Source organism: Triturus cristatus, chromosome 7 (assembly GCF_964204655.1).
Source record: "Triturus cristatus chromosome 7, aTriCri1.1, whole genome shotgun sequence".
NCBI lineage: Eukaryota > Metazoa > Chordata > Amphibia > Caudata > Salamandridae > Triturus > Triturus cristatus.
Genome location: NC_140590.1, coordinates 491,581,043 through 491,595,526, shown reverse-complemented (window position 1 = coordinate 491,595,526; position 14,484 = coordinate 491,581,043). Strand labels below are relative to the sequence as shown.

At 49.3% G+C, this 14,484-nt stretch overlaps 1 long non-coding RNA gene across 1 annotated transcript in view; it reads right to left on the bottom strand.

Moving 5' to 3' along the window:
* The window catches only part of LOC146809972 (uncharacterized), a 236,675-nt gene that overhangs the window by 221,715 nt on the left and 476 nt on the right, over window positions 1-14,484 (bottom strand). The window contains exon 2 of the long non-coding RNA XR_014966526.1: window positions 12,259-12,312. This is a non-coding gene — a long non-coding RNA (uncharacterized LOC146809972). The remainder of the gene's footprint in view (window positions 1-12,258; window positions 12,313-14,484) is intronic.

Here is a 14,484-nt window from a genome sequence, read left to right as displayed (position 1 = left end):
AGCAGTGTGCGACCAATCTGATGTAACTTTATATTCAGGCTCCCTTGAGCCGGTGGAGTCGACGGACTCATGGTTACGCACCTGCGCGCTAAGAGAGGTACTAGACCTGATTATGTTTTTAGCAGCTTACACTGCAACCCCACTCTCATTTTCCTACTCCCTGCTGACGAGAGGCAACTACCTCGAAACACGTGTCCAGGGATGGCACACGCCACGCATACTTGCACGCACTCTTGAGCATAGGTGTATCCGCCGACGCTGACCTTCAGGGACCATTTTCATTGGGGGAACACGACTGGTAGGTGTAGCAGTGTGCGACCAATCTGATGTAACTTTATATTCAGGCTCCCTTGAGCCGGTGGAGTCGACGGACTCATGGTTACGCACCTGCGCGCTAAGAGAGGTACTAGACCTGATTATGTTTTTAGCAGCTTACACAGCAACCCCACTCTCATTTTCCTACTCCCTGCTGACGAGAGGCAACTACCTCGAAACACGTGTCCAGGGATGGCACACACCACGCATACTTGCACGCACTCTTGAGCATAGGTGTATCCGCCGACGCTGACCTTCAGGGACCATTTTCATTGGGGGAACACGACTGGTAGGTGTAGCAGTGTGCGACCAATCTGATGTAACTTTATATTCAGGCTCCCTTGAGCCGGTGGAGTCGACGGACTCATGGTTACGCACCTGCGCGCTAAGAGAGGTACTAGACCTGATTATGTTTTTAGCAGCTTACACAGCGACCCCACTCTCATTTTCCTACTCCCTGCTGACGAGAGGCAACTACCTCGAAACACGTGTCCAGGGATGGCACACGCCACGCATACTTGCACGCACTCTTGAGCATAGGTGTATCCGCCGACGCTGACCTTCAGGGACCATTTTCATTGGGGGAACACGACTGGTAGGTGTAGCAGTGTGCGACCAATCTGATGTAACTTTATATTCAGGCTCCCTTGAGCCGGTGGAGTCGACGGACTCATGGTTACGCACCTGCGCGCTAAGAGAGGTACTAGACCTGATTATGTTTTTAGCAGCTTACACAGCAACCCCACTCTCATTTTCCTACTCCCTGCTGACGAGAGGCAACTACCTCGAAACACGTGTCCAGGGATGGCACACGCCACGCATACTTGCACGCACTCTTGAGCATAGGTGTATCCGCCGACGCTGACCTTCAGGGACCATTTTCATTGGGGGAACACGACTGGTAGGTGTAGCAGTGTGCGACCAATCTGATGTAACTTTATATTCAGGCTCCCTTGAGCCGGTGGAGTCGACGGACTCATGGTTACGCACCTGCGCGCTAAGAGAGGTACTAGACCTGATTATGTTTTTAGCAGCTTACACAGCAACCCCACTCTCATTTTCCTACTCCCTGCTGACGAGAGGCAACTACCTCGAAACACGTGTCCAGGGATGGCACACGCCACGCATACTTGCACGCACTCTTGAGCATAGGTATATCCGCCGACGCTGACCTTCAGGGACCATTTTCATTGGGGGAACACGACTGGTAGGTGTAGCAGTGTGCGACCAATCTGATGTAACTTTATATTCAGGCTCCCTTGAGCTGGTGGAGTCGACGGACTCATGGTTACGCACCTGCGCGCTAAGAGAGGTACTAGACCTGATTATGTTTTTAGCAGCTTACACAGCAACCCCACTCTCATTTTCCTACTCCCTGCTGACGAGAGGCAACTACCTCGAAACACGTGTCCAGGGATGGCACACGCCACGCATACTTGCACGCACTCTTGAGCATAGGTGTATCCGCCGACGCTGACCTTCAGGGACCATTTTCATTGGGGGAACACGACTGGTAGGTGTAGCAGTGTGCGACCAATGTGATGTAACTTTATATTCAGGCTCCCTTGAGCCGGTGGAGTCGACGGACTCATGGTTACGCACCTGCGCGCTAAGAGAGGTACTAGACCTGATTATGTTTTTAGCAGCTTACACAGCAACCCCACTCTCATTTTCCTACTCCCTGCTGACGAGAGGCAACTACCTCGAAACACGTGTCCAGGGATGGCACACACCACGCATACTTGCACGCACTCTTGAGCATAGGTGTATCCGCCGACGCAGACCTTCAGGGACCATTTTCATTGGGGGAACACGACTGGTAGGTGTAGCAGTGTGCGACCAATCTGATGTAACTTTATATTCAGGCTCGCTTGAGCCGGTGGAGTCGACGGACTCATGGTTACGCACCTGCGCGCTAAGAGAGGTACTAGACCTGATTATGTTTTTAGCAGCTTACACAGCAACCCCACTCTCATTTTCCTACTCCCTGCTGACGAGAGGCAACTACCTCGAAACACGTGTCCAGGGATGGCACACACCACGCATACTTGCACGCACTCTTGAGCATAGGTGTATCCGCCGACGCTGACCTTCAGGGACCATTTTCATTGGGGGAACATGACTGGTAGGTGTAGCAGTGTGCGACCAATCTGATGTAACTTTATATTCAGGCTCCCTTGAGCCGGTGGAGTCGACGGACTCATGGTTACGCACCTGCGCGCTAAGAGAGGTACTAGACCTGATTATGTTTTTAGCAGCTTACACAGCAACCCCACTCTCATTTTCCTACTCCCTGCTGACGAGAGGCAACTACCTCGAAACACGTGTCCAGGGATGGCACACACCACGCATACTTGCACACACTCTTGAGCATAGGTGTATCCGCCGACGCTGACCTTCAGGGACCATTTTCATTGGGGGAACACGACTGGTAGGTGTACTAGTGTGCGACCAATCTGATGTAACTTTATATTCAGGCTCCCTTGAGCCGGTGGAGTCGACGGACTCATGGTTACGCACCTGCGCGCTAAGAGAGGTACTAGACCTGATTATGTTTTTAGCAGCTTACACAGCAACCCCACTCTCATTTTCCTACTCCCTGCTGACGAGAGGCAACTACCTCGAAACACGTGTCCAGGGATGGCACACGCCACGCATACTTGCACGCACTCTTGAGCATAGGTGTATCCGCCGACGCTGACCTTCAGGGACCATTTTCATTGGGGGAACACGACTGGTAGGTGTAGCAGTGTGCGACCAATCTGATGTAACTTTATATTCAGGCTCCCTTGAGCCGGTGGAGTCGACGGACTCATGGTTACGCACCTGCGCGCTAAGAGAGGTACTAGACCTGATTATGTTTTTAGCAGCTTACACAGCAACCCCACTCTCATTTTCCTACTCCCTGCTGACGAGAGGCAACTACCTCGAAACACGTGTCCAGGGATGGCACACGCCACGCATACTTGCACGCACTCTTGAGCATAGGTGTATCCGCCGACACTGACCTTCAGGGACCATTTTCATTGGGGGAACACGACTGGTAGGTGTAGCAGTGTGCGACCAATCTGATGTAACTTTATATTCAGGCTCCCTTGAGCCGGTGGAGTCGACGGACTCATGGTTACGCACCTGCGCGCTAAGAGAGGTACTAGACCTGATTATGTTTTTAGCAGCTTACACAGCAACCCCACTCTCATTTTCCTACTCCCTGCTGACGAGAGGCAACTACCTCGAAACACGTGTCCAGGGATGGCACACGCCACGCATACTTGCACGCACTCTTGAGCATAGGTGTATCCGCCGACGCTGACCTTCAGGGACCATTTTCATTGGGGGAACACGACTGGTAGGTGTAGCAGTGTGCGACCAATCTGATGTAACTTTATATTCAGGCTCCCTTGAGCCGGTGGAGTCGACGGACTCATGGTTACGCACCTGCGCGCTAAGAGAGGTACTAGACCTGATTATGTTTTTAGCAGCTTACACAGCAACCCCACTCTCATTTTCCTACTCCCTGCTGACGAGAGGCAACTACCTCGAAACACGTGTCCAGGGATGGCACACGCCACGCATACTTGCACGCACTCTTGAGCATAGGTGTATCCGCCGACGCTGACCTTCAGGGACCATTTTCATTGGGGGAACACGACTGGTAGGTGTAGCAGTGTGCGACCAATCTGATGTAACTTTATATTCAGGCTCCCTTGAGCCGGTGGAGTCGACGGACTCATGGTTACGCACCTGCGCGCTAAGAGAGGTACTAGACCTGATTATGTTTTTTGCAGCTTACACAGCAACCCCACTCTCATTTTCCTACTCCCTGCTGACGAGAGGCAACTACCTCGAAACACGTGTCCAGGGATGGCACACGCCACGCATACTTGCACGCACTCTTGAGCATAGGTGTATCCGCCGACGCTGACCTTCAGGGACCATTTTCATTGGGGGAACACGACTGGTAGGTGTAGCAGTGTGCGACCAATCTGATGTAACTTTATATTCAGGCTCCCTTGAGCCGGTGGAGTCGACGGACTCATGGTTACGCACCTGCGCGCTAAGAGAGGTACTAGACCTGATTATGTTTTTAGCAGCTTACACAGCAACCCCACTCTCATTTTCCTACTCCCTGCTGACGAGAGGCAACTACCTCAAAACACGTGTCCAGGGATGGCACACGCCACGCATACTTGCACGCACTCTTGAGCATAGGTGTATCCGCCGACGCTGACCTTCAGGGACCATTTTCATTGGGGGAACACGACTGGTAGGTGTAGCAGTGTGCGTCCAATCTGATGTAACTTTATATTCAGGCTCCCTTGAGCCGGTGGAGTCGACGGACTCATGGTTACGCACCTGCGCGCTAAGAGAGGTACTAGACCTGATTATGTTTTTAGCAGCTTACACAGCAACCCCACTCTCATTTTCCTACTCCCTGCTGACGAGAGGCAACTACCTCGAAACACGTGTCCAGGGATGGCACACGCCACGCATACTTGCACGCACTCTTGAGCATAGGTGTATCCGCCGACGCTGACCTTCAGGGACCATTTTCATTGGGGGAACACGACTGGTAGGTGTAGCAGTGTGCGACCAATCTGATGTAACTTTATATTCAGGCTCCCTTCAGCCGGTGGAGTCGACGGACTCATGGTTACGCACCTGCGCGCTAAGAGAGGTACTAGACCTGATTATGTTTTTAGCAGCTTACACAGCAACCCCACTCTCATTTTCCTACTCCCTGCTGACGAGAGGCAACTACCTCGAAACACGTGTCCAGGGATGGCACACGCCACGCATACTTGCACGCACTCTTGAGCATAGGTGTATCCGCCGACGCTGACCTTCAGGGACCATTTTCATTGGGGGAACACGACTGGTAGGTGTAGCAGTGTGCGACCAATCTGATGTAACTTTATATTCAGGCTCCCTTGAGCCGGTGGAGTCGACGGACTCATGGTTACGCACCTGCGCGCTAAGAGAGGTACTAGACCTGATTATGTTTTTAGCAGCTTACACAGCAACCCCACTCTCATTTTCCTACTCCCTGCTGACGAGAGGCAACTACCTCGAAACACGTGTCCAGGGATGGCACACGCCACGCATACTTGCACGCACTCTTGAGCATAGGTGTATCCGCCGACGCTGACCTTCAGGGACCATTTTCATTGGGGGAACACGACTGGTAGGTGTAGCAGTGTGCGACCAATCTGATGTAACTTTATATTCAGGCTCCCTTGAGCCGGTGGAGTCGACGGACTCATGGTTACGCACCTGCGCGCTAAGAGAGGTACTAGACCTGATTATGTTTTTTGCAGCTTACACAGCAACCCCACTCTCATTTTCCTACTCCCTGCTGACGAGAGGCAACTACCTCGAAACACGTGTCCAGGGATGGCACACGCCACGCATACTTGCACGCACTCTTGAGCATAGGTGTATCCGCCGACGCTGACCTTCAGGGACCATTTTCATTGGGGGAACACGACTGGTAGGTGTAGCAGTGTGCGACCAATCTGATGTAACTTTATATTCAGGCTCCCTTGAGCCGGTGGAGTCGACGGACTCATGGTTACGCACCTGCGCGCTAAGAGAGGTACTAGACCTGATTATGTTTTTAGCAGCTTACACAGCAACCCCACTCTCATTTTCCTACTCCCTGCTGACGAGAGGCAACTACCTCGAAACACGTGTCCAGGGATGGCACACGCCACGCATACTTGCACGCACTCTTGAGCATAGGTGTATCCGCCGACGCTGACCTTCAGGGACCATTTTCATTGGGGGAACACGACTGGTAGGTGTAGCAGTGTGCGACCAATCTGATGTAACTTTATATTCAGGCTCCCTTGAGCCGGTGGAGTCGACGGACTCATGGTTACGCACCTGCGCGCTAAGAGAGGTACTAGACCTGATTATGTTTTTAGCAGCTTACACAGCAACCCCACTCTCATTTTCCTACTCCCTGCTGACGAGAGGCAACTACCTCGAAACACGTGTCCAGGGATGGCACGCGCCACACATACTTGCACGCACTCTTGAGCATAGGTTTATCCGCCGACGCTGACCTTCAGGGACCATTTTTATTGGGGGAACACGACTGGTAGGTGTAGCCGTGTGCGACCAATCTGATGTAACTTTATATTCAGGCTCCCTTGAGCCGGTGGAGTCGACGGACTCATGGTTACGCACCTGCGCGCTAAGAGAGGTACTAGACCTGATTATGTTTTAGCAGCTTACACAGCAACCCCACTCTCATTTTCCTACTCCCTGCTGACGAGAGGCAACTACCTCGAAACACGTGTCCAGGGATGGCACACGCCACGCATACTTGCACGCATTCTTGAGCATAGGTGTATCCGCCGACGCTGACCTTCAGGGACCATTTTCATTGGGGGAACACGACTGGTAGGTGTAGCAGTGTGCGACCAATCTGATGTAACTTTATATTCAGGCTCCCTTGAGCCGGTGGAGTCGACGGACTCATGGTTACGCACCTGCGCGCTAAGAGAGGTACTAGACCTGATTATGTTTTTAGCAGCTTACACAGCAACCCCACTCTCATTTTCCTACTCCCTGCTGACGAGAGGCAACTACCTCGAAACACGTGTCCAGGGATGGCACACGCCACGCATACTTGCACGCACTCTTGAGCATAGGTGTATCCGCCGACGCTGACCTTCAGGGACCATTTTCATTGGGGGAACACGACTGGTAGGTGTAGCAGTGTGCGACCAATCTGATGTAACTTTATATTCAGGCTCCCTTGAGCCGGTGGAGTCGACGGACTCATGGTTACGCACCTGCGCGCTAAGAGAGGTACTAGACCTGATTATGTTTTTAGCAGCTTACACAGCAACCCCACTCTCATTTTCCTACTCCCTGCTGACGAGAGGCAACTACCTCGAAACACGTGTCCAGGGATGGCACACGCCACGCATACTTGCACGCACTCTTGAGCATAGGTGTATCCGCCGACGCTGACCTTCAGGGACCATTTTCATTGGGGGAACACGACTGGTAGGTGTAGCAGTGTGCGACCAATCTGATGTAACTTTATATTCAGGCTCCCTTGAGCCGGTGGAGTCGACGGACTCATGGTTACGCACCTGCGCGCTAAGAGAGGTACTAGACCTGATTATGTTTTTAGCAGCTTACACAGCAACCCCACTCTCATTTTCCTACTCCCTGCTGACGAGAGGCAACTACCTCGAAACACGTGTCCAGGGATGGCACACGCCACGCATACTTGCACGCACTCTTGAGCATAGGTGTATCCGCCGACGCTGACCTTCAGGGACCATTTTCATTGGGGGAACACGACTGGTAGGTGTAGCAGTGTGCGACCAATCTGATGTAACTTTATATTCAGGCTCCCTTGAGCCGGTGGAGTCGACGGACTCATGGTTACGCACCTGCGCGCTAAGAGAGGTACTAGACCTGATTATGTTTTTAGCAGCTTACACAGCAACCCCACTCTCATTTTCCTACTCCCTGCTGACGAGAGGCAACTACCTCGAAACACGTGTCCAGGGATGGCACACGCCACGCATACTTGCACGCACTCTTGAGCATAGGTGTATCCGCCGACACTGACCTTCAGGGACCATTTTCATTGGGGGAACACGACTGGTAGGTGTAGCAGTGTGCGACCAATCTGATGTAACTTTATATTCAGGCTCCCTTGAGCCGGTGGAGTCGACGGACTCATGGTTACGCACCTGCGCGCTAAGAGAGGTACTAGACCTGATTATGTTTTTAGCAGCTTACACAGCAACCCCACTCTCATTTTCCTACTCCCTGCTGACGAGAGGCAACTACCTCGAAACACGTGTCCAGGGATGGCACACGCCACGCATACTTGCACGCACTCTTGAGCATAGGTGTATCCGCCGACGCTGACCTTCAGGGACCATTTTCATTGGGGGAACACGACTGGTAGGTGTAGCAGTGTGCGACCAATCTGATGTAACTTTATATTCAGGCTCCCTTGAGCCGGTGGAGTCGACGGACTCATGGTTACGCACCTGCGCGCTAAGAGAGGTACTAGACCTGATTATGTTTTTAGCAGCTTACACAGCAACCCCACTCTCATTTTCCTACTCCCTGCTGACGAGAGGCAACTACCTCGAAACACGTGTCCAGGGATGGCACACGCCACGCATACTTGCACGCACTCTTGAGCATAGGTGTATCCGCCGACGCTGACCTTCAGGGACCATTTTCATTGGGGGAACACGACTGGTAGGTGTAGCAGTGTGCGACCAATCTGATGTAACTTTATATTCAGGCTCCCTTGAGCCGGTGGAGTCGACGGACTCATGGTTACGCACCTGCGCGCTAAGAGAGGTACTAGACCTGATTATGTTTTTAGCAGCTTACACAGCAACCCCACTCTCATTTTCCTACTCCCTGCTGACGAGAGGCAACTACCTCGAAACACGTGTCCAGGGATGGCACACGCCACGCATACTTGCACGCACTCTTGAGCATAGGTGTATCCGCCGACGCTGACCTTCAGGGACCATTTTCATTGGGGGAACACGACTGGTAGGTGTAGCAGTGTGCGACCAATCTGATGTAACTTTATATTCAGGCTCCCTTGAGCCGGTGGAGTCGACGGACTCATGGTTACGCACCTGCGCGCTAAGAGAGGTACTAGACCTGATTATGTTTTTAGCAGCTTACACAGCAACCCCACTCTCATTTTCCTACTCCCTGCTGACGAGAGGCAACTACCTCGAAACACGTGTCCAGGGATGGCACACGCCACGCATACTTGCACGCACTCTTGAGCATAGGTGTATCCGCCGACACTGACCTTCAGGGCCCATTTTCATTGGGGGAACACGACTGGTAGGTGTAGCAGTGTGCGACCAATCTGATGTAACTTTATATTCAGGCTCCCTTGAGCCGGTGGAGTCGACGGACTCATGGTTACGCACCTGCGCGCTAAGAGAGGTACTAGACCTGATTATGTTTTTAGCAGCTTACACAGCAACCCCACTCTCATTTTCCTACTCCCTGCTGACGAGAGGCAACTACCTCGAAACACGTGTCCAGGGATGGCACACGCCACGCATACTTGCACGCACTCTTGAGCATAGGTGTATCCGCCGACGCTGACCTTCAGGGACCATTTTCATTGGGGGAACACGACTGGTAGGTGTAGCAGTGTGCGACCAATCTGATGTAACTTTATATTCAGGCTCCCTTGAGCCGGTGGAGTCGACGGACTCATGGTTACGCACCTGCGCGCTAAGAGAGGTACTAGACCTGATTATGTTTTTAGCAGCTTACACAGCAACCCCACTCTCATTTTCCTACTCCCTGCTGACGAGAGGCAACTACCTCGAAACACGTGTCCAGGGATGGCACACGCCACGCATACTTGCACGCACTCTTGAGCATAGGTGTATCCGCCGACGCTGACCTTCAGGGACCATTTTCATTGGGGGAACACGACTGGTAGGTGTAGCAGTGTGCGACCAATCTGATGTAACTTTATATTCAGGCTCCCTTGAGCCGGTGGAGTCGACGGACTCATGGTTACGCACCTGCGCGCTAAGAGAGGTACTAGACCTGATTATGTTTTTTGCAGCTTACACAGCAACCCCACTCTCATTTTCCTACTCCCTGCTGACGAGAGGCAACTACCTCGAAACACGTGTCCAGGGATGGCACACGCCACGCATACTTGCACGCACTCTTGAGCATAGGTGTATCCGCCGACGCTGACCTTCAGGGACCATTTTCATTGGGGGAACACGACTGGTAGGTGTAGCAGTGTGCGACCAATCTGATGTAACTTTATATTCAGGCTCCCTTGAGCCGGTGGAGTCGACGGACTCATGGTTACGCACCTGCGCGCTAAGAGAGGTACTAGACCTGATTATGTTTTTAGCAGCTTACACAGCAACCCCACTCTCATTTTCCTACTCCCTGCTGACGAGAGGCAACTACCTCGAAACACGTGTCCAGGGATGGCACACGCCACGCATACTTGCACGCACTCTTGAGCATAGGTGTATCCGCCGACGCTGACCTTCAGGGACCATTTTCATTGGGGGAACACGACTGGTAGGTGTAGCAGTGTGCGTCCAATCTGATGTAACTTTATATTCAGGCTCCCTTGAGCCGGTGGAGTCGACGGACTCATGGTTACGCACCTGCGCGCTAAGAGAGGTACTAGACCTGATTATGTTTTTAGCAGCTTACACAGCAACCCCACTCTCATTTTCCTACTCCCTGCTGACGAGAGGCAACTACCTCGAAACACGTGTCCAGGGATGGCACACGCCACGCATACTTGCACGCACTCTTGAGCATAGGTGTATCCGCCGACGCTGACCTTCAGGGACCATTTTCATTGGGGGAACACGACTGGTAGGTGTAGCAGTGTGCGACCAATCTGATGTAACTTTATATTCAGGCTCCCTTCAGCCGGTGGAGTCGACGGACTCATGGTTACGCACCTGCGCGCTAAGAGAGGTACTAGACCTGATTATGTTTTTAGCAGCTTACACAGCAACCCCACTCTCATTTTCCTACTCCCTGCTGACGAGAGGCAACTACCTCGAAACACGTGTCCAGGGATGGCACACGCCACGCATACTTGCACGCACTCTTGAGCATAGGTATATCCGCCGACGCTGACCTTCAGGGACCATTTTCATTGGGGGAACACGACTGGTAGGTGTAGCAGTGTGCGACCAATCTGATGTAACTTTATATTCAGGCTCCCTTGAGCCGGTGGAGTCGACGGACTCATGGTTACGCACCTGCGCGCTAAGAGAGGTACTAGACCTGATTATGTTTTTAGCAGCTTACACAGCAACCCCACTCTCATTTTCCTACTCCCTGCTGACGAGAGGCAACTACCTCGAAACACGTGTCCAGGGATGGCACACGCCACGCAAACTTGCACGCACTCTTGAGCATAGGTGTATCCGCCGACGCTGACCTTCAGGGACCATTTTCATTGGGGGAACACGACTGGTAGGTGTAGCAGTGTGCGACCAATCTGATGTAACTTTATATTCAGGCTCCCTTGAGCCGGTGGAGTCGACGGACTCATGGTTACGCACCTGCGCGCTAAGAGAGGTACTAGACCTGATTATGTTTTTAGCAGCTTACACAGCAACCCCACTCTCATTTTCCTACTCCCTGCTGACGAGAGGCAACTACCTCGAAACACGTGTCCAGGGATGGCACACGCCACGCATACTTGCACGCACTCTTGAGCATAGGTGTATCCGCCGACGCTGACCTTCAGGGACCATTTTCATTGGGGGAACACGACTGGTAGGTGTAGCAGTGTGCGACCAATCTGATGTAACGTAATACATTCTTATTACCTACTATGATTCTAGCAATGGAACATCACTTAAAGAGATACACCATTACTACAGGTACACAGACATCTTAGCTGGTGCTATGCTAAATCTTCTCCGATGTTCTCTCAAAACAAATCTTTGTAGTCCAAATCTTTTAGATATCTACAACCTTTAACCCTTTAACGTTTAACTCCAGAACTATGAATATGATATCTGCTGATTGCTTAACTGATCTTTCACCATCAGAATATGGAGCCATTAACGTAACAGTTAATACTTTTTCAAAGATGTCTCATTTTTGTCCGCGATCCAAGTTGTTTACAACTAAAAAGACGGCACAATGTTTTTAACAAATATCTTTTGCCTTCGTGGTTTGCTACACTCTATAATTTCTGGTAGAGGAACTCAGTATCTATTATGTTTTGGAAGGCTCTTTGGAATGTGCTAAGAATTGAAAAAAGAGGTTACCATCATCAAACAAATGGATAGAGTGAACTGATCAAAGCCTTGAACAGTTTATTTGTTGTTACAGTAATATTTTCCCAGATGACTGGGCCTTTGATCCAAAAAAATAGCAGATTTTTTTTTTTAATAATGTGACTCATACCATCTCTGACGGTCCACCTTTTTCTGCTTACAATGTTTCCATCCAGTATGTTACCTGCAGGAGCAAAAACAACCAGTCATTTACAGCCTATGCCATTCAACAGCCAGGATAAGTGAATGTGCTGATAAGTTAAGATGGGCATCTTCCTCTTTTGTTCTGGGTAAAAAGGTTTGGCTATTTCTTCCTGTTTACACTCAATCAGTGAAATTTCAACCATATTTTGGCCCTTATCTCACTACTACTCATATCAATCATGTAGCTTTTAGCTTAAAGTTACTTTGCACTTGGAAATTTCATTCTGTTTTCCATACTTTACAGTTGAACCATCATGTCTCTGGTCCTTCTCATTGTTTAATTTCTGAACCTTCTCTCAATATGGGACAAGGTCATTCTGAATAATCAAGAACTAGGGCCATATGTATCAAAGGGTTTTACCCATTCTGTGTCTATGGGAAAATGTGCTCATACATATGGCCCTATGTGATTCTCTAATTTTTCAAGGTCATCTTTATTTTTTATACATTGGAAAACCATCCATCCCATCAAAGTTTGGAAGATGTTTTTTAACATCATTCTGATAAATCCAAAGCTTGTATAGGAATTTATACAAGGGGAACATCTGCAAACAGAACTCACTGGAAAGCAGCATTGGTTCCCTCCCTGCTCGACTGTCCGGTGGCAGTTTTATAGCACAGAGGTAAACGCAGCAGCCAGAGATCATAGATGAAAACAGTGTTGCTTTGAAGAACCAACATTGCAAACATAAGTTCCTGTAAAATAAACTTTGGCAAAGTCCAGTGTGTGTGAAACACGTGGATACAAATATGCTAAGAAAGATAAAATAATGTAATTTTGCAGTTTTAAGAAACCTAGATTGTTCCATCTAAAGTGAGTGTTGGCATTGATTAGAACATGTCCTAAAATCACACCAACTGCAAAATGTTAGAAGGTATGTTTCACCTTTCTCACTTAACAAAATGCCTTCAATTGAAGTCAATTTGGAAATTAATTACACTCTGTGCTCTCAAATAGCTCCATCTTCATGTTCCCAAATGTTGGTATGTACCACACATGCCAACAGACCCGATTCAGGTGAAAGATTCACGATTTTTAAAGAAAAAAATGGTTCTATGTTGGCTATCTCCTACCTATAATTGCCTCTGTTTCAATGTTAGTCAATGGGGAAAATGAATTCCCCAGATTCTTTTTTAGTATCTCCCTTTTTCCTGGTATGAAATGTTTGCATGTATGCACTTCGCCAGGGTGTGGCGCATACATACCTATATTTTCAAAGTGGGAGATTTTGAAAAAACAAGTCAGGGAATGCATTTTCCCCATTGATTTATATATCAGCGGTTGAAATTTTAGGTAGGGGACACCTAAAATAAAGCCATTTTGGCTTTAAAAAACAGTGGTGTTGGAACAAATTTCAGAGTGGGGTTGCTGCCACCAATGTTACATCACTGAAGAGATAGGGAATGTGAAATATCCAAGTGTCACACAAAGAATTATTATAGCAAATGAGCCACGTCATCCAGCAGGAGATTGGTAAGGATATGGTATGTAGCTGGTGGTGCATTTTGGAGCACACAGTTGCAAATATATTACTAAAACATTAACAGAGAGCACATTTTATTGAAATGCTCACTAAATTTGCAGAGACATGCAGTGTTATTGATAAAATTATATAGAGCACCAATGATGTGTGGAAATTGAATTTTAAGTGAATATTTATCATTGTGTATAACCAAGAAAAGTGTCTTGGTTAGTTTGTATCTTATTAAAATCTTTTTTCCGTCACACTTTAGAATTACAAAAAAGGTACTTAATTTGTGCTTTCTAAGCTGCTGATTTATTTTTTAAATATATGTACGGTTTATTTACATTTTTTGTGTAAGGAAAATAATTGACATCCTACAGCCTTTCTTTTCACACTTTCTGTACCCTAGCAAGATTGTCACCTACACCCCAGCAAGATTGTCACATAGTTCAGGTTACAAAATCCTCTCACTTAGTAGTCAGAGAAAGTAAAGTAAACACAAATGTCAATGTTAAAAGCATAAGCAATAATCTGTCAGAAGGGATAGCCTGACATCTGACCTGTCTTTAAACGCTCGGCTCAGCAAATGCGACACGATAAAAACAAAATGTAAAGGCATTCTTATTGCTGCTTCACCGTTTGAACTCCAGCATGGTTATTTTCCCCTACTTCCAGCGAGATGCCTG